Raw genomic sequence first — 20,478 nt, 5'->3', positions numbered from 1 at the left:
CCAATTTTCTCATAATGGGGTCAAGAAGGCCTTTGACAAAAGATTCGACAAAAAGGGTGCGCTGGTGTTTTATCTTCATATCAAATCCCTGGTCTTGGAAGAGTGCCAACATTCTAGCATAGTACTTTTCCACCGTCTCAGTGGGTTCCTGAGATGTGTCGGCCACACTGACAGAGGAGTCAGCCAGTCTATCTTTGGCCCATTTCTGAAGTCTTCGGCAAAACTCTTCACCCGAGGGATAGCTGAGGGTATCTACCATCCCATCCTCCAATAATGCTGACCTGATAATAGGCCAAAAGGAATCTCCTGCCTTGATACCAGTAATATTAGCTAGATCCTGCCAGTTAGCGGAGTAGGTTTTCTGCACTTCATTGAGCCTACGGTAAAAAGGCATTGGTTGTTTCTCAGGATCAGGCAACTGGCTCAGTAGATTATTGATTTCAGCAGGGTTGAAAGGAACATACTTAGGTTTCTCTTGATTAGTCAAAACATGTTGAACTGGGGAAAATGGTGTTGGTGGTGGTGTATCGGCAATTGGTGGTGGTGGTGGTGGAAGCGGTAAGGAGTCAAATGAAATCAACGGTGGAGGAGGAGGAGGTGGAGGTTCCAGACCTGGAAGGAGGTCATTACTAAATGGATTATGTCTCGATAGGGGTATCATCTCGGTTGAGTTTTTCTGCGTAGTGGAGAGAGAATAATCTGTACACATGTACTGCCAAGTTTCTGCAAGTAAGTCAGCTATGTATGAGTCTTGAACTATGATCTTAATAAGCCGTACGCCGTAGCGTGTGGATGTGGCCATCTCGTATTGCAGATAATATTGTCTCACAACAAGGCTTCTCGGGAAACCCAAATAGGCCAGCACAGATAAGTGGTAATGAGAGTGAGGTTAATTCTTTAACTTTGACATTCTGGAGTACATTGTGTACTGTCTGTCTCAGTAAGCGGGCAGCTTCTTCATGAACATAATCTCTGTATATGGGGCCTACTGCATGTAGAATGACCCTACATTTCAGGTTGTAACCTGGAGTTGCCACTACTGCTGTCACTGGTAGGTGAGCACCCTGTCGGTATGCCAGGATGTCATCACAGTCTAACTGTATCTCCTTACCACCGTGCTTCACTATCTGTCTAGCCACACCTCCATTGTGCTTGAGGGCAGCGTTAGCTGGATTCACTAAAGCCTCTGTATCCTGATGTACCACATCACCTACGCCTATGACCAAGGTGGTCGAGAGATCCCATATCTTGGTAGTAAATACTGGAGTGAAAGGTATCGGGTTAAATGTCACTCTATTAGGTCCCTCAGACCTTCTAGTGGTAGTGTGGCGTGGGGTTATTGGATGATATGAGTCAACTGATACACGTTCATCCTCAAAACCAAACCCTGGGGAAGGCTGGCGTCTAGTCCTAAGTGACCCGCATTCAAATGTCTCGGGGGCAGATTCCCCTTTTCCATCACTCGGGTATGGAGATTCCTCCTTAAGTCTGATAGGGGTGTTATGGAATTGCTGAATTGTAGCTGCAGGTACTTTATCAAACTCATGAGACTGTGGACTGAATGGGGCACTTGATGCTCGCTGTGGTGATAAGATCATAATGGGAGCGGCACCTGGGGTGGGTACATAGTATGCTCCAGAGGCAGTCAATAAGGGATATAGGTTAGGAGCGCTGCTGTCCGGAAGGGTGGGTTTGGGTATAGCAATATGGCTGCCGGAAGTAGGCTGTTCCCCTTGGGTGGATGGGGAGGAGCTGGGAGTCCCAATATGGCCGTCCGCACGTATAGCAGTGTCACTAGGTGGGGCAGACTGGGCGGTTCTACATTCAGGGGCTGGATTTGGGCGTCCCCTCCCACAACTACTGCAATATTCAGCAGAGGGTGGATTCTGCTGATGGCAATGTGGACACTCCCAGCATCGTGGTCCACCGTCGCCATCATGGGATGTGTCACCCCCCCTATAGTACATATATGCAGTCACTTCCTCTTTTGCATTGACATATTCCACCTCTACATAATTATCTTTTGCAATTGAACATGCGGTGCGATGCCATGCTTGGGCAGCCAAAAGCAACTCATTATCCTCCAAGGTCCCTTTGTTCTCTCTAAGGGCCTTTTCCCATAGCGTAACTTGTAGTCTCCCCTTTTTATGCATCTGACAGACATCCATTAGTTTTTTCATGTTAGCCACATGTTTCTTTCCTTCTCTTCTGGTTACCAGCTCAACTGGGCTTTCATAGGTCTTATCGGGAGGCTTCGATGCAAACAAGGATCGCAAGCTTTCCATCGCGTTGCGAGTTTTTTTCAGAGCTCAGAGATCACGGGTGTTCCTACTCTACGCTAATACCTAGTTCGTGTAATTCAAGCACGCGACCGTAAACCCAGCAAGTGAAACACTTATTTAAGATATCTGCGGAGACTAATCCTTCACAATATGGTCAGTGGAGGCCCCCTGGAGGGGAATATAAATGTATAACAAGCTACAGAAACAAGTGTTTCCTGTCTGTTTGACTTCACCGGAAAATAGGGAAGTGAAAGTCAAACTTGAGGAAGTGTCTGGAAAGAACAGAACAGCTAACCGCAGCTGCGTAGACAAACTACTAGACTACTACTCCTATCATACGTTCTTTGTGTTACATGCAGCCAGAAGTTTCACTTGCATTAAACTTTAATATTAACATACGGCCGCTCTAAACAATATCTTCAGAACTGGTCTTGCCCAGCACCACAGCCAAGGCTAATTCACTGACTTGAAACGGACAGGTTCTCTCACAAACCCAAAATATCTAACAGATTCTCTTTCAAACCCCAAATTGTATCAGGTTCTCTGCCAAACCTCAAAATTGTAACAGGTTCTCTGCCAAACCTCAAATTCTATCAGGTTCTCTCCCAAACCTCAAATATGTATATCTCTGTAACACAGGTTCTCTGTCAAACCCAAAATTATCTCTATACTGACACCAGTTCTGACAAGTTAAACCACCACGTGTCTCAGAGCCCCAGTAAGATACCCATAGACAGTTAGTTGGTTACGACAAGCTGTACGTACACAATGATACACGTACATTTACGGGTTCTCTGGACGGCACAGCGGGAGGAACACCTCGTCGCTAAGGTCACCACGGGGATCGAACAGGTTACCCACAGACTCACACAGGACCGCCTGACACAACAGGTAAGCTACAGATTTATAAAATCAGCAGACTTACCGTTGTGGTGGAGTTGATCAGGCTCGTTCAGTCGGTCCGGGATCGTCTAGCAGACAGCCGGGTGTCGGTCCCACGGGGTAGGCCCCCCCTGCAGGTGCCGGCCTATTGTTCGGGCGCCAGTGTCGTGGCAGGGAGGTATGGGGTAATTAGGGTAATTTATTCTGCCACGCTTCAACTAACTGTCTATGTCTAGATTGTAAAATAGGGAAGTGTCGGCCGTAAGGAAATCACACCAACAACCAGTTTGGTCCAAGTTCCATATACACTCCTCTTTATTACTTCCTTGATCCATACATTTATAGGGTAGAATATAGGGGTGGTTACAATATAACATTATTACATTCCTCTTTGATCTAATTGGATTACACCAAATCTCTATTAATTTATGCATTTTCTACTGCGTAGCTTAGGCCTTTAGACTCTTGTGGTAGTAACGTTTTCTATCTTCACATATCTTCTGGACGTGACTTCCTCTATCTTCCTCTGCAAACCACCAGCATACCATTCTTTGTCCAGGACAGGAACCATTAATCTTCCATGTGAAGGCTTTGCCTTGCAGAAGCAGTTACAAGCTACTAGTGTATATATATATATATATATGTCTGAAGCAGTTTGTTAAGAATTATATATTGTAATGAGAATCACGTGTTAGTATACATTGTAGATTTAAATGTTTCTCTTATGAGGGTCATCCCCTGACCCCATACTTGACAATATGAGGTTTTTGTGGGTACGTTTAACCTAAGTGCATGGGGTAAGAGATCATTCTGGACTGAGTATAGTACAGTGAACCATGGGGCCTAGGCTACAGGGGCAGATCCGGTGCTGTGAAAGATGGCCTGACACGTATCTGATCATGGAGAAGGGCCACATGGTATAAAATGGATAATTATAGGAACCCGAATAGTTCCAATTCAGCATTTAAACCTGAAGGCTGTCGAACTCAAATTTTTTTTTAAATTCGATACAAATTGATTCAATTTTGCTGATGTAATCACTACCTCTCCAATCCCTCGGGACATTCTGGATGGCTGCAAAGGACAGGTGGGATGGATTGCACTGGTGACATTCTCTAAAATGAAGTGATAGAGGGTGTGTCATTTCTCCTTTTTTTATATTACGTATGGGTTCAGAAATTCTAGTTTTCAGTTGCCTTTTAGTCCTCCCAATGTATTGCTTCAGGCAACAGCAGGAGCGGGTCCTGGGTAGGTGAGCAGCAGCGCCACTGACAGACAGCAGGCAGGATGTGTACCACTAGGTAAACCTTGCTGAGGAGTTAAACAGCAGAGTGATCCCATGTGCAACAGTAGGTTTAATCAGAAGGTCTAGTAGCAGGACTCTGGAATAAGAGGACCGCAGCAATATACAAACAGGAAAGTCTGTAAGCTTGAGGCAGACAGAAGCTAAGTTCTAACTGATACTCAGGCAGGGAGGGGCACAGGTGCACACATTATTATAGCCTCAGAGAGCAGGTAAGATGGCCACTGAAGCTGCAGTGGCCATCTTGTAAAGAGGCAGAGATGCCCACAAACACAGCAAACATAAAACCAGGAACGGATCCTAACACTACCCCCACCTCAGGAGCGGCCTCCGGGCACCCTTTGGCCAGGCTTTCCAGGATGTCTTTGGTGAAACTCGGATAACAAGCAGGGAGCATTAATATTTTCCACAGGTTCCAAAGAATTTTCTTCGGCTGGATACCCTTCCCACTTGACTAAATATTGCAGCCGGTTCCTATGGATCCTGGAATCGAAAATTTCCTCCACCACAAATTCTTCCTCACCATCAATCAAAACCAGATCGGGTGGTTGGGCAAAGGATTAGGGACAGCAGCCTTCATAAGTGAGACATGAAATACTGAACGGAACTTCATGGTCTTGGAGAGCTTTAGCTGAACAGCCACTACACTTATGATGGCACTTATCTTGAATGGACCCACAAATTTCTGCCCAAGCTTCGGAAAAGGTACTCTCATTTTAAAATTTTTAGTGGAGAGTCAGACAGAATCTCCTACTTTGAACATAGGTGCTTGTCTATGAGACTGATCAGCTGATCTTTTATATCTCTTCTGGGCTGAGGTCAAGGTTTCCTTCAGCACCTCCAGGTTTTGCTGAAGAGCTGTCACACGTTCTGCAACTGCTGGCATGGCAACATCAATTGGCAGTCTTGGTAGAATCTTGGGATGGAACCCCAGATTGGCATAGAAGGGTGACATCTTTGTGGAGGCACTCTAGGAGTTGTTGTAAGAAAACTCCGCCAGAGGGATAAGATCCAGCCAATCATCCTGCAAATGACTGATTTTCCAAGGTCTGATTAGTCCGTTCGGTCTGTCCATTTGACTGTGGATGATAAGCAGAAGACAAGCAGACCTTGATGTCCAATGCCAAACAAAATCCTTGCCAGAATCTTGCCATAAATTGGGCTCCTCGGTCTGAAATGACTTCGTCGGGGACCCAGTGTAGCCGAAAGACATTTTGAATAATTAATTACACAGTGTCCTTGGTAGTCCAGAGCAGGGTATGAAGTGAGCAGCCTTGGTTAATCGGTCAACCACTACTAGAATGGTGTTCATTCCCTCAGAGGTAGGCAGTTGAAGACAATGAAGGCCATAGAGATGAAACCCCATGGACGAGAAGGCACCGGCAATGGTTGTAGTAGTCCAGTCGGAGCAGACCTGGGTGTCTTACACCTGGCACAGACCTCACAGGAGCGGACATAGCTCTTAACCCTTTCAGGACCAAGGCAAATTTTATGAATATGACCTGTGTCACTTTATTCATCAATAACTTGGGAATGCTTTTACCAATCCTTCTGATTCCAAAATAGTTTTTTTGCTACATATTCTACTTTATGTTAGTGGTAAATTTGAGTTGATAGCTTTAGAATTTTTTTGTGAATAACTCCAAAATGTTGTTAAAAATGTAAAAAAAAGCGCATTCTCTACATTTGAAAGTCTCTGCCAATAAGGAAAATAGTAATACTACATTCATTATTTATTAATTCATATCTATAACATGTCTACTTTATTTTAAAAGCATTTGGTGAACATGCTTTTACTTATTTAGAATGTTAGAGGCCGTAAATGTTTAGTAGCAATTTTCAAAATGTTCCTGAAAATTTCAAACTCAGAAATTCTTTAGGCACCAGTTCAGTTTTGGAGTATATTTTAGAGGCCTGTATACTAAAACCCCCCACAATTCAACCCATTTTGAAATCTTCACTCTTTCAAGTATTTAAATTTACATTCATTCAGTTATTTAACCCTTTCTGCATTTCACAGGAATAACTGCAAAGTAAGAGTGAAAAGTTAAAATTTCCATTTTCTTTCCAGAGATTCCAATGTAATCCTATGTGTTTTTTACAAAACCAATTACCGTAACTGATCCACCAAAGCCAGCAATCGCCGATGCTGGACCCCCTTTGGGGGTCCAGTGGCGGTTACACTAAACTGTCAGCTATCAGCTGAAAGTTTAGTTGCGGCTCCCGGTCACTGTTTTTCTAAACAGCGAGCATCTGAAGCAGGTCAGTAAATGTACTGACTTTTGCTTGAAAGGGTTAACATCCCCCTGATAGCCGGGCTACCAGAAGAATCGTGAAAGGAACTCCTGAGTCTTCTGTACCCCTTTATGACCTGCCACATTGGAGTCATGCATCAGTTTCAGCACTCTTAGTCTAGCAGTTTTAGGCACATATAGGCATTGACCTTGGAACCACACTCCACTTTTAAAAGGTTAAGTGCACATCATCAGCCGGCCGGGACAAAAGAGGGTCATTGGCATAGGCTTCCTTAAAGATATTAATTAGGTCTTGATTCTGTATCACTCCTACTACATTAGCATCTGGTACTATGGTCTTAGATGATGAAGCAGAATCTAATTAAGTAGAGAACATCCGGGAAAGGGAGTCAGCCTTGCTGTTACGGGAGCCTGGTCGGTAGGAGATGATGAAATTAAATTGTTTTAGAAATAGGCTCCAGTGAACCTGTCGGGGGGAAAGACATCTTGCTGACCGGACAAATTCCAAATTACGGTGATCGGTGAGTACGACAATTTGCTGAGAAGCCCCCTGCAAGTGATGCCTCCATTCCTTGAACGCGGAGGTGATCGCCAGTAGCTCCTTGTTTCCAACATCATAGTTCCTCTCAGCAGATGATAACTTTCGAGAGAAGAATGCGCAGGGGTGCAACAGACCTTTTTCCCCTGTTCTCTGGGATAAAACAGCCCCCACAGCACAATCTGAGGCGTCCACCTCAATTATGAATGCCAACTCTGGATCAGGATGTATTAATACTGGGGCAGATGTGAATTTTGATTTAAGGCAGGTGAATGCCTCCTGGGCCTGAGGTGTCCAATGAAACACTGTCCCCTTCTTGGTAAGTTGGGTGATAGGACTGACGATCTCTGAAAAGTGCTTGATGAAGCGCCAGTAAAAGTTGGCAAAGCCTACAAAGCGTTGTACTTCACGGATGTTCTTTGGGACGGGCCAATCAATAACTGCTTGGATCTTGCTGGTATCCATATGCAACCCTTGTGGCGAGATTACATAGCCCAGAAACTGGATCTCAGTCTTGTGGAACTCGCATTTTTCGAGTTTGATGTAAAGATGGTTTACTCGAAGGCGGTCCAGAACAGTTTTCACATGCTCCTGATGTTCTTGTAGAGAATTGGAGAAGATATGAATATCATAGAGATAGACCACTATGAATTGATCCAAGAGATCCCTGAAGATGTCATTAGCAAGGTGCTGGAAAGTAGCTGGGGCATTGCAAAGCCCAAATGGCATGACGAGGTACTCAAAATGTCCATAGCGACACCGAAAGGCAGTCTTCCACTCGTCCCCAGGTCTGATCCGCACCAAATTGTAAGCTCCACGAAGATCTAATTTGGAGAAAATTTTGGCATGGCGAACTCTTTCTAGAAGTTCAGGAGGAAGATCAGAGGAAGCGGATAGCGATTCCGGACAGTTACTTTATTCAGCTCCCGATAATCAATGCAGGGTCTAAGGGACCCATCTTTCTTTTTCACAAAGAAAATTGGAGCACCCGCTGTGGATGAAGAAGGGCGGATAAATCCCTTTGCGAGGTTCTCATCAATGTACTCCTTGAGGGCCTTTAACTCTGGTCCAGCCAGGGGATAGATGTGACTAAACGGTATTGCTGCATCGGGCAGAAGCTCTATCGGACAGTCGTACGGCCGGTGTGGAGGAAGCTTATCCGCATTCTTCTTGTCGCATACATCCAAGTAGTCATGATAGACTGATGGAAGATTGTTTGAGACACTGTCAGGAATAGATTTGGCTGGGCAAATGGCTGATGTTTTACTTGCTAGGAAGCGCATCTCTCTAGTTTCCCAATTGATAACTGGGTTTTGCTTCTTCAACCATGGGAGGCCTAAGATGATTGGAAAATGAGGGGAGGAGATGAGCATGAAAGAGAGTATCTCTTGATGGTCGGGTGGCATGGAGACCCTCAGGGGTCTTGTTTCCTGATCTATCAGCCCTGAGGCCAGGGGGTAACCGTCCACGGTCTCCATAAGCACAGGTGAAGCTTTTAGTTGGGTGGCGATACCATGTTCCTTGGCAAAGGCAAGATCCATGAAGTTGCCGCTAGCCCCAGAATCCACCATAGATGAAGTGGGGACCCAGCACGTGCTGGTCCAAATCTGAATAGGTAAGAAGCAATGGGTGTTCTTTTTCTTCTTCTCAAGCTGTGGTGCCACAGAAGACAAGGTCTGAATAACTGCATTCAACTGCTGTGATGCTTCTGAGAGCTCTGATTTAGAGTCAGACAGATCACCTTCGGCCAAGGCTGCGGCTGTTCTGCGAGGCAGATTAGGGCAATTTATAAGAAAGTGACCGGACTCTCCACAATAAAGACATAAACCTTCCCGCAGCCTGCGCTCTCTGCGAGCATTACTCTCTGATCTCTGTACTGCATCTAATTGCATCGGCTCAACATCCTGTGGGGATTTGTTAGAAGGTTCCCTGGGGTATGCAGATGGGGAAGCTGATGGACTGTCCCTTCGATTCAATGCTGACCACTTCTCTTGTCTCCGTTCAGATAAACAAATATCTATCCAAATACAATGATGTACAAAATCTCCAAATTCTAAAGGGAGCCTCACTGCGGGCCAGCTCGTCCTTAATAGTGCTAGATAATCGCTTCCTAAACAGAGGGAGTTGTGCATCAGAATTCCAAGCTGTATCAATGGCCCATCTCTTAAATTCCATGGTGTATTCTGTGACAGAACGTCTGCCTTGTCGGAGCGCCAATAAGTTGGTCTCTGCGGTGATGCGACGATTTGGATCATCAAACATTAGCCTCATGCCGGCAAGGAACTGAGTCAGGCTGTTCAAACAGGGATCACCAGTCTCAATTAGTGGATTCACCCATGCTAGAGCCTTGTGTGTCAAAAGCATGATGATACAGAGTACTTTGGCGCGGTCATTCGGGAATTGGCTGGCGTGTGTCTCAAAGTGTAGCTGACACTGATTTACAAAGCCACGGAACTTGTCACGATCTCCACCGAACCTCACCTGTGGCAATTTCGGAGGACCCAGTACTGCAGCAGGGTGAGCTGGCATCTGCGCCTCAACAGAGGTGGTCCGAGCGCGCAAATCTTGGATTGCTATGTTAAGTTCATGCGCATTTTCATTTGCTTGTGTCTCCAGAGCAATTATTTTAGTCTTTAGAGACTGCACTTCGGTATGTATAGAAAATGTGATTTGATGAAGTCTCTTAATACGGGCTTCCAAATCCCCAGACCCAGCGGCCTCCATCTTGTTGGCCTGAGTATCCTGTTACACTTTGTGTGGATACTTTGTGGAGGCCTATGGCTGGTAGGGGTGTACACAGCAGATAACAGTCACAGTAAGTATATGCAGACTCACGTTTTGTTGCAGAAGCGCTGGATGATGTCCAGCAGGTGAGCAGAGTGTGGTTAAGCAGAGCTGGAGGTGGTAAGCGCCTGTTCCACTAACGGATCTGTAGGAAGATAGCACACAGCAGGAGCGGGTCCTGGGTAGGTGAGCGGCAGCGCCGCTGACAGACAGCAGGCAGGATGTGTAGCACTAGGTAAACCTTGCTGAGGAGTTTAAACAGCAGAGTGATCCCATGTGCAGCAGTAGGTTTAATCAGGAGGTCTAGTAGCAGGACTCTGGAAAAAGAGGACCGCAGCAATATACAAACAGGAGAGTCTGTAAGCTTGAGGCAGACAGAAGCTAAGTTCTAACTGATACACAGGCAGGGAGGGGCACAGGTGCACACATTATTATAGCCTGAGAGAGCAGGTAAGATGGCCACTGAAGCTGCAGTGGCCATCTTGCAAAGAGGCAGAAATGCCCACAAACACAGCAAACATAAAACCAGGACCGGATCCTAACACTCCTCTTGGTCCGACGTTAATCCTTGCACTGCCATCCAAGTATGATGGAGACCCGAAGATGTTCGTCACCCTGTGCACGAGTTCTTGGCAAACCAGTTTACCACCGAGCGCTCAAAGATGGCTTTCGTCATCAGCCTCTTGGATGGGGAAAGCCTTGGCATGGACAACATCATTTTGGAACCGAGAAGACCCTGTTACTGCTAACCTCCAGGCCTTCCTATCAGAGTTCCAGTGTGTTTTTGAGGAGACAGCTCAAGCCTCATCTGTGGAGACCCGCCTTCTCAATTTACGCCAGGGGAACTCCTCTGTTGGGGAGTATGCATTATAATTCTGCACATTGGCAGCTGAGTTGGACTGGAGCAATGCCGGCCTGGTGGACACTTTCAAAGAGGGTTTATCTTCCCGACTGAAGGATGTGCTATCCTGTTGTGACCTCCCTACCTCTCTTAATGACCTTATTCATCTGGCCATCCAGGTCGACGGCCGTTTCTCCAGAGAGAGGAGAAGGTTCGGCAAACTTTTGTGAACTTATAGGTGGGGGCGCTTCAATCAGAGAAGATGGCATTCTATGTCTTGCCCCATTCTTCCTTGTCCATCTTGTTGGGTCTACCCTGGCTGCAGCTTCAGGCCTCCAACCTTGACTGGAAGACTTGAAACCAGTGATCATCAACCGTTTTTCCAGTAAGCTCTCTTCTTCTCCTCCACAAGCAGTCTTTGAGGACATCTATGCCGTTTAGTTGAATAGAACGGTTTTGGTCCTGAGGAGAGGTCTTGGGAGCCCGAGTCCAACATCTTGGATCAAAGCATCATCCAGAAGTTTTTGCAAACAAGAAGGAGGGAGAGGCTAAAGGGGAGGGGGAAACTGTCACGGGTGCAGCGACGTCCCATGCTCCGGGCTTACGCCACTCTGACCCCCTTCTGTGTGTCAGCGGAAGCCGGAGCCCACGTGCTGGGATTCGTCGCCACTACCGCTTCAATCCATCTGAGCGCCTTACCTCTCCATGCTCCGGTTCAGCATGCGCGTCCCTGCCTCCTAGGGCGTGCGCGTTCCGGCTGTCACAGAATTAAAGGGGCAGTACGCCTCTAATTGGCTAAGTGCACCAATCACGTGCCCCTATAAATTAGCACGTTTCCTGTTAAAGCCTCTGCACGCTTCCCATAGTGTGTGGTCCCAGCTTACTGTGTTTCCTGCCCTTTGGTCCCAGCCATTCCTGGTTCCAGCCACCTGTCTGCTGTCCCGGTTCCTGCTGAGAGTTCTGCTAAGCCCTAGCCTGCCTATCTCCTGCTGCACCCAGGCCCGCTTCTGCCATGAGGCGGAATGAGCATTCCGCCTCAGGCGGCAGATTTTGCGGTCCGGCAGGGGGCGGCATTATGCCCCCCCTGCTGTCATTTTTGTTAAGTATCACTTAACAAAAATGACAGCGGCCGCTCACCTGTCCCATCGCCCGCGCTCTCCACATCCCGTCAGGTCCCGAGATGTCACCCTGCAGCTGTCACGGACCTCCAGGCTGTGGTGAGTGCCCGGGGTCGGTGGGGGACGCGCTGGGGTGATCGGGTCGCGCGGGACCGCCCCGCGCGACCCGATCACCCCACTCACTCACCACAGCCTGGAGGTCCGTGACTGCTGCAGGGTGACATCGCGGGACCTGACGGGATATGGAGACAGCAGAGAGCGCGGGCCGGCTGCAGCGTGGGACAGGTGAGTGGATGGCTGCGGCGACGTGGGGGAGGGGGGGAGTGCCGGCCATCACTCGGGGCGGCCGCCTGAGGTTTGCCTCAGGCGGCAGAAACCCCAGAATCGGCCCTGGCTGCACCTCACCCGCCGCTACTAGCAGCCAAGCCAGGGGTAGTGACCTGGGGGTCACCTGCTGCAGCCAGTTCATCGTGGCGTGTCCTGGTGAATACCAGCGGCCCCTTAGACACTGCTCCCTGGTGCTGCTTACCTCATCGCTAGTGGTGGTACAGTGGATCCACGACTCCAGTTGTTTTTGAGATTCTGAGATTTTGCATTTCATATTATGAAAATGGTCCCAACTTTTTACTTGCTGAGACCCCCGGCCTCTTTTCTTTAGAAACAGTGCCAACCGTGTCCATGGCCGAGTCTGGTATTACGGCTCTTTCCCAGGGAGAATAGGCAGAGTCTCCCTTTTGATCTCAGCTAATCTCATTAAAACCAAAAGGTAACCTGTAAAGATAAGCTGGTAAAATAAGATCATATTTAAAAAAAAAAGATAAAGAGTTTGAAGAGGTTTTATTATTATTATTATTATTATTATTAACAACAACAACAACAATTCTTATTATTATTACTACTATGTATTTATCTTGAGTAAAAAATCCGTAAGAAATTTATGAAAAAATTCTACTTAAAGAGTCACTGTCGTTTTTTTTTTTTTTGCAGAAATCAATAGTCCAGGCGATTTTAAGAAACTTTGCATGAGACACACCCTGTCTGTTCTAGGGAGAGGGGAGGGGGGAGGAGGAAGGAGGGAGTTAGCCGGCAGCAGAAAGCTGAGAACAAAGGAATACAGGGAGGGAGCTGGGTGACAGCTGTAATCAGAGCTCAGAGAGGTCAGTGCTGAGTGTCAGAGGAGACAGAGGGTGATGGATTTGTAGATTAACTCCTTGTTGTCCTGTTTTGGTCTTTTATTTTGCTCTCTCCATAGGCGAACAGTGAAGACAGGGCGGAGAGCTTCAAACTGATTTTTCATGATAAAAATGCATTTTTTGGCTAATAAACTCCAATTACATAGTTTCTTAAAATCACCCGGACTGATTTCTTTCCTATCTACAGTCTGTATAAGTGGAAGGGAAATTGCAAGGAAATTTTAAATAAAGATCATTTATACAGTTGCTTAATTTTGCATTCAAGAAAGAAAAGAACAATATAAAACAATCAGAAAGCACTGTGGGTAATGGTACAAGCTGCTGCTGGGAGGAAGGGGTTTGCTGTAATCACCGTAGCCAGTACCAGTAGCAGATGCGTGGTCTGCCTCCATGGTAGCTATATCACTGACAGTAGCTCTTTCCCACTACGTAAAAAAGAAGCCATATTCTCAAGTATTTTTTGTAGAGAGAAAACAGTCTAAAGGGAATTTATCAGATCTGTACTAGGTAAATAGCTGCATACACAGGCAGATGGAATGTGATAGGAACAGGATAGGATAAAACAAATGATGCCTCTGTTTTTGCTAATGGTCTTTTGTAAAGTTATAAAATAGTATTTTACCTTGAAAGCTGAAGTGCTATAGATGTGATTCTGAGCCACAGCATGCAGGCCTCCTCTCTCCCCCACCCTCCCTGTCTCGATTAATTGATGTACAATGCTGAGCTTCCAGAAGTGGGGGATGAGGTGTGCATGCTGTAGCTCCTAAGCTGGATCTGACAAATTCCCTTTATATTTATACAATTACAGAGAACACAATAACTCAAGGTGTTTTACAGAAAAAGTGACCTGTATAAATGTTTCCATTCAGTATCTAATCACTATTGTACATGTAGCCGCCATCAGGATTTACACCTGGTACAGCCAACTCCCATTGTGGTGTCAGGATAATATACTGCATATGAATGGACACACCACCTCTTGTAGTATACACCCTCCTAGGTCACTATTACACTATTAGATTTCTTGTCTTTTCATTCAGGTCCCAGTATCCCGCTGCTCAGACCCATGTCTACCTGGAAGCCGGAAAAAGGCGAGACCAACATCCATCCATACCTGCTGCTATGACTGTGTCCTGTGCTCCGAGGGAGAGATATCCAATATATCAGGTATATAGTAGTGTAATAGTACAGTATTACCAGGGGGGATAAACACAATGATGGTCAAGAGTTAAAGGAAAAGTGTGGTGATTTAAAATCAGGAAGTCGGTAGGGGCAGGGGGACCTCTCCCTGGGCCTGCGGTGAGCGGCAGGACCGGCCTCAGATCATTTGCCTCCGAACTGTAATGACATCACACCTCCAGCCACTTAACCAGTCAGTGACTGGAGTGGCGTCCCACCCCAGTCACTGATTTGCTGAGTGTTCAGTCCATCAGCTGGTTCAAGCCAGATCCAGAGATCCTGGAGCCCAGCGCGGTCCCGAGGCCATTCCTGCCACTCACCGCGGGCACAGGGAGAGGTAAGTCCATGCTTGTAAATCAATTTTCCTCTTGCCAGCTGTCTGATTTTATAAATTGTCTGACTTCTCTCTTAACCCCTTGCCGCATATGGATGTACCGGCACGTCCAAATCTGCATGTAGTTCCTGCAGATGGACGTGCCGGTACGTCCACGGGATGACAAGGGCGCAGGAGCTGCACTCCTGTCATCCCCGGCGGGGCCCGGCTGTCAGTGATAGCTGGGCACCCGCCGCAACTGCCGAGATCCGGGCCGTGCCCGGATCCCGGCAGTTAACCCTTTAGTGACCGCCGATACGGCGGTCACTAATGGGCCGGCGCTGCAGTGCTTTTCATCTCCCCCCACCGTGAATCCACCGTGATAATATAAGTCAATCAGACCTCAGATCAGCCCCCCTAGTGGGCTGGTAACTAACCCGCTCCTTCCCCCGGCGGCCATCGGATCCAAGATGGCCACAGCCATCGCTGTGAACAGACTTATGTCTGTTCACAGCGATGGAAAATAAATAAATAATCAAACACCTATGCTCTCCGCCACTGGAGGTAGCGGAGAGCATGGGGCAGTGATCGGGGACCCCCCTGTGGGGTCCCGGAACAGGAGATCGGCGGTATATACTATATACCGCTGATCGTCTGTTCACAGTGCAGGGATGCACTTTTTATCCCCTGTCACCATCAATGATTGGTGACAGGGGATAAAAAGTGCCAGAGTCCGTCCCCCAAGTCACCCCCCGTCCCCCAGTCACCCCCCTACCCCATATACTCACATATATCACAGTAATCATAGTAATACAGTGAAAATGGATGTATAAAGTACAAAAAGTGACAAACATACAAAAAAATAAAACACACACTTTTTATTATAGTAATAATTGCAGTTTACTCCCAAATTACCCCTACCCCCCAGATTACCCGTAACCACCGCACGTTGCCCGTAACCACCGCACATTGCCAATGACCCACTCCAGATTGTCCGTAATCACCCCATATTACATGTACCCACCCCAGATTACCTAAAAGCACTTCAGTTTATCCGTAACAATGCCAGATTGTCTGTAACCCCCCCAGGTTGCCTGTAACCACCCCAGATTGTCTGTAAGCCCCCCAGGTTGCCCAAAACTACCCCAGGTTGCCGTTATCATGCCAGATTACATGTAACCCCCCAGATTGCACGCAACCACCGCAGGTCGCCTCTGAGCAATGCACGTTGCCTCTGACCACCGCACCTTGCCTCTGACCACCGCACCTTGCCTCTGACCACCGCACCTTGCCTCTGACCACCGTACGTTGCCACTGACAACCGCACCTTGCCACTGACCACCGCACGTCACCTCTTACCACCCCACGTTGCACGTAATTACCCCACGTTGCCCGTAACCACCCCACGTTTACCGTAACCAAAGCAGGTTGCCTGTAACCACCCTAGATTGCCTGTAACCACCCCAGGTTGTCTGTAACCACAGCATGTTGTCCGTATCCACGTCACGTTGCCCGTAACCACCCCAGGTTGCCTGTAACCACCTCAGGTTGCCCGTGACCACCCCATGTTGACCATATCCACCCCAGATTACCTGTAACCACCCCAGGTTGTCTGTAACCACAGCAGGTTGTCCGTATCCACCCACATTGCCCGTTACCACCCCAGGTGGCCCGTGACCACCCCATGTTGACCGTATCCACCCCAGATTACCTGTAACCACCCCATGTTCACCGTATCCACACCAGGTTGACCGTATTCACCCCAGATTACCCGTAACCACCCCAGGTTTTCCGTATCCACCCCAGATTACCCATAAGCACCCCAGGTTGCCCGTAACCACCTCCAGATTACCCGGAACCACCCCAGACTGTTCGTAACCACCTCACGTTACCTGTAATCTAATTTTTTTAATGTATTTTAGGAACTGCGCTATTCTAATAACTGTTACTAGCTGCGGTTTTGCTCCAGCAAATTGGCGCTCCTTCCCTTCTGAGCCCCGCCGTGTGCCCATACAGTGGTTTATACCCACATATGGGGTACCATTGTACTCAGGAGAACCTGAGTTACAGATTTTGGGGTACATTTTTTCTCCTGTTCCTTGTGAAATTTAGAAATTTTAAACTAAATGAACATATTATTGGAAAAATTCGAGTTTTTCACTTTTACTGGCCAATTTTGAATACTTTCCTCCAAAACCTGTTGAGTCAAAATGCTTACCACACACCAAGATGAATTCTTTAAGGGGTGCACTTTCCAAAATGGGGTGACTTATGGGGGGGGGCGTTCACTCCACTGACACTACAGGGGCTCTGCAAACGCACCTGGTGCTCAGAAACTTCTTCAGAAAAATCTGCACTGAAAATGCTAATTGGCGCTCCTTCCCTTCTGAGCCCGGCTGTGTGCCCATGCAGTGGTTAATGCCCACATATGGGGTACTGTTCTACTCAGGAAAACCTGCGTTACAGATTTTTGGGTGAACTTTCTCTCCTGTTCCTCAAGAAATTGAGAAATTTCAAACTAAAGGAATATATTATTGGAAAAATGCGTGTTTTCCATTTTTACTGTCTACTTTTGAATACTTTCCTCTAATACCTGTGGGCTCAAAATGGTCACCACACCCCAAGATTATTTTTCTGAGGGGTGCCCTTTCCAAAATGGGATGACTTTTCGAGGGGTTCTCTTCTGCTGACACTACAGGGGCACTGCAAACGCACCTGGCGCTCAGAAACTTCTTCAGCAAAATCTGCATTGAAAAAGCTAATTGGCGCACCTTTCCTTCTGAGCCCCGCTGTGTGCCCATACATTGGTTTATGCCCACATATGGGGTACCGTTCTACTCAGGAGAACCTGCGTTACAAATTTTGTGGTACTTTTTTTTTCTTGTTCCTTGTGAAATTGAGAAATTTCAAACTAAACAAACATATTATTGGAAAAATTCGAGTTTTTCATTTTTACTCTTTTACTTTCGTCTAATACCTGTGGGGTCAAAATGCTCATCCTACACCAAGATTAATACTTTGAGGGGTGTACTTTCCAAAATGGGGTGACTTTTGGGGGGTGCTATTCTGCTGACACTACAGGGGCACTGCAAACGCACCTGGTGCTCAGAAACTTCTTCAGCAAAATCTGCATTGGAAAAGCTTATTGGCGCTCCCTTCCTTCTGAGCCCTGCTGTGTGCCCATACAGTGGTTTACGCCCACATATGGGGTACCGTTGTACTCATGAGAACCTGCGTTACAAATTTTGGGGTGCTTTTTCTCTCATGTTCCTTTTGAAACTGAGAATCTTTAACCCCTTAACGACATAGGGCGTATATTTACGCCCTGATGCCGTTAGGGACGTTCAGAGCGGGGCCACGCGGCGACCCCACTCTGAACCGCGGCGGTCCCGGGTGACGCTTGTAGCCCGGGTCCGCAGGTATTAGTGGGCACGGTCCGATCGCCGTGCCCGCTAATACAGTAATCAGATGCAGCTGTCAAAGTTGACAGCTGCATTCGATTACCGGACGCAGCGTCATCCTTGGTGTCTAGTGGGGAGATACAATATAAGTTATACATGTTATATATCGTTGTAATCGTAATGACTTGAGGAACATGCATAACAAGTCAGTTTTACCCCAGGGCAAATGGCGTAAAAACACATTTCCCCCAAATAAACAAAATGCGTTTTGTTTTTTTTTCAATTTCACCACACTTTGTATTTTTTTTCTGGTTTCGCAGTGTACTTTATGCAAAAATTCAGCCTGTCATTGCAAAGTACAATTATTGACGCAAAAAATAAGGGCTCATGCGGGTTTCTAGGTGGAAAAATGCAAGTGCTATGGCCTTTTAAGCACAAGGAGGAAAAAACGAAAAAGCAAAAATCGAAATTGGCTCTGTCCTTAAGGGGTTAATCTAAACGTATATATTATTGGAAAATTTTAATTTTCCATTTTTTTTACGGCCTAATGGTGAATACTTTGCTCTAGCCCCTGTAGGGTTAAAATGCTTATTACACCCCAAGATTATTTCTTTAAGGTGTATAGTTTCCAAAATGGGGTCACGTATGGGGGTTTGCAGTATACAAGCCTCCTAAATCAACTTAAAAAAAGAACTGGTCCCTTAAAAAATCAGTTTTGGAAACTTTCACGAAAATGTGGTAATTTGCTGATAAATTTCTAAGCCCCATAACACCCTAAAAAAGTAAAATAGGTTTATGAAATGAAGCCAGAATAAAGAGGACATATCGGTAATGTGACTAAGTAACTAATTTATGTGATACGACTTTCTTTTTTTAGAAGCAGAGAATTTCAAAGTTCATAAAATGCTAATTTTTTAAAATTTTTCATGATATTTTGATATTTTTCACAAAAAACACACAAAGTAGTGACCAAATTTTGCGACTAATATAAAGTGCCATATGTGACAAAAAATCTCAGAATCGCTAGCATACGTTAAAGCATCACTGAGCTATGAGCGCATAAAGTGAGACAGGTCAGATTTTGAAAAATGAACCTGGTCATTAAGGCCCAAATAGGCTTAGTCTTGAAGGGGTTAATAAAAGATCACAAGTAAAAGCGGACGTATGGAGTTCCAGCTATGGCCAGGAGCAATATATGTCTGTGACTGCCCACTGAATAAATGTCCTTCCGGGAGAGGAGGAGCAGCAACACGGAGCAACTGAAGTCACTCAACTATCTCCTCCAAGAATCCAGCGAGAACATTATCCTGGTAGCTCTGCCTCCACCACCTCGTCCGGTCATCCAGCCACTGCGATACTTGTCACTGTGGTATACAGTATCAACATTGCCAAGCCCATTGGAGGGAGGTGTTCAAGACAATACAGTAGAGTGGGAATTTATTCTACTACTTAAGGCCCTTCTATTACTCCTAGGCCCTTCAGGGACGAAGAGAGTCAGAGTCCTGCCGCTGCTGCTACCTTCCTTTGTCTGTCCTAGGCCCTTTAAGGTCAAAGAGAGTTAGATCCCTACCACTGCCATCTCCCTATATTTGTGCTAGGTTCCTCTGGGTTGAGGAGAGTCATAGTGCTGCCGCTGTCTACTGCTGTCCTATGAAAAAGTGTCATTTTACGCAGTTGATCCACCAGTGTCCAATGATGTCAATAGAAAAGAGGTAAGTATACACCGCTGATTCACCAACAACCATTGATGTCCTATTGTCCTAGGAGAAAACTTAATTTGATGCTGCTGGTCCAATGCTGTCTTTGGAGAAAAGGTCCCTTTATACCGCTCATTTTTTCCAATATCCACTGCTTTCTTGTGAGAAAACTTATGCTACTCTGTGCTCCACCAATGTCCATCGCTTTCCTTAGAGGAAACTGATGTTACCCCGCTGCTCCACCAATGCCCATCGCTTTCCTGGGAGAAAACTGATGTTATGCCACTGCTCTACTGATGTTCACTGCTGTCCATAGTGGAAATTGGATGATTGGTTGATTGAAATTTTTTTTTTAAATTGTGATGTTCCCATTTTTAACACTTATACAAGAACATACTGTCAGCAACTTACCTCACCTCGATCCAGCGGCGTCCGTTCCCAGCTCGGCTCCGGCGGTCGGCTTGGGAGGGCTCCGTTGGTCCGCCCGCCGGAGCCGAGTGACATCACGGAGACCCGACGGCGTCCCTAGCAACCAGGGACGCCGCGGGCTCCATTCAGTCGGCCGCTCAGCTGAGCGGTGTTTTGCACTCAAAGTGAGTGACAGACTCTGCTGCCACTCACTATGCAGTGTGTCAGCTGTACTGCATAAAGACTCAGGAGTCCGGACCAATGATGTTCTGGTCCGGGCTCCT

The 20,478-nt window shown here is 46.7% G+C and overlaps 1 long non-coding RNA gene across 1 annotated transcript in view; it reads left to right on the top strand.

Moving 5' to 3' along the window:
* LOC138796648 (uncharacterized) overlaps positions 1–20,478 on the top strand; it is a 180,685-nt gene that overhangs the window by 145,102 nt on the left and 15,105 nt on the right. The window contains exon 3 of the long non-coding RNA XR_011363777.1: positions 14,237–14,363. This is a non-coding gene — a long non-coding RNA (uncharacterized lncRNA). The remainder of the gene's footprint in view (positions 1–14,236; positions 14,364–20,478) is intronic.

The sequence above is a fragment of the Dendropsophus ebraccatus genome, chromosome 7 (genome assembly GCF_027789765.1).
Source record: "Dendropsophus ebraccatus isolate aDenEbr1 chromosome 7, aDenEbr1.pat, whole genome shotgun sequence".
Taxonomy (NCBI): domain Eukaryota; kingdom Metazoa; phylum Chordata; class Amphibia; order Anura; family Hylidae; genus Dendropsophus; species Dendropsophus ebraccatus.
This window is presented reverse-complemented; position numbering and strand designations above follow the sequence as displayed.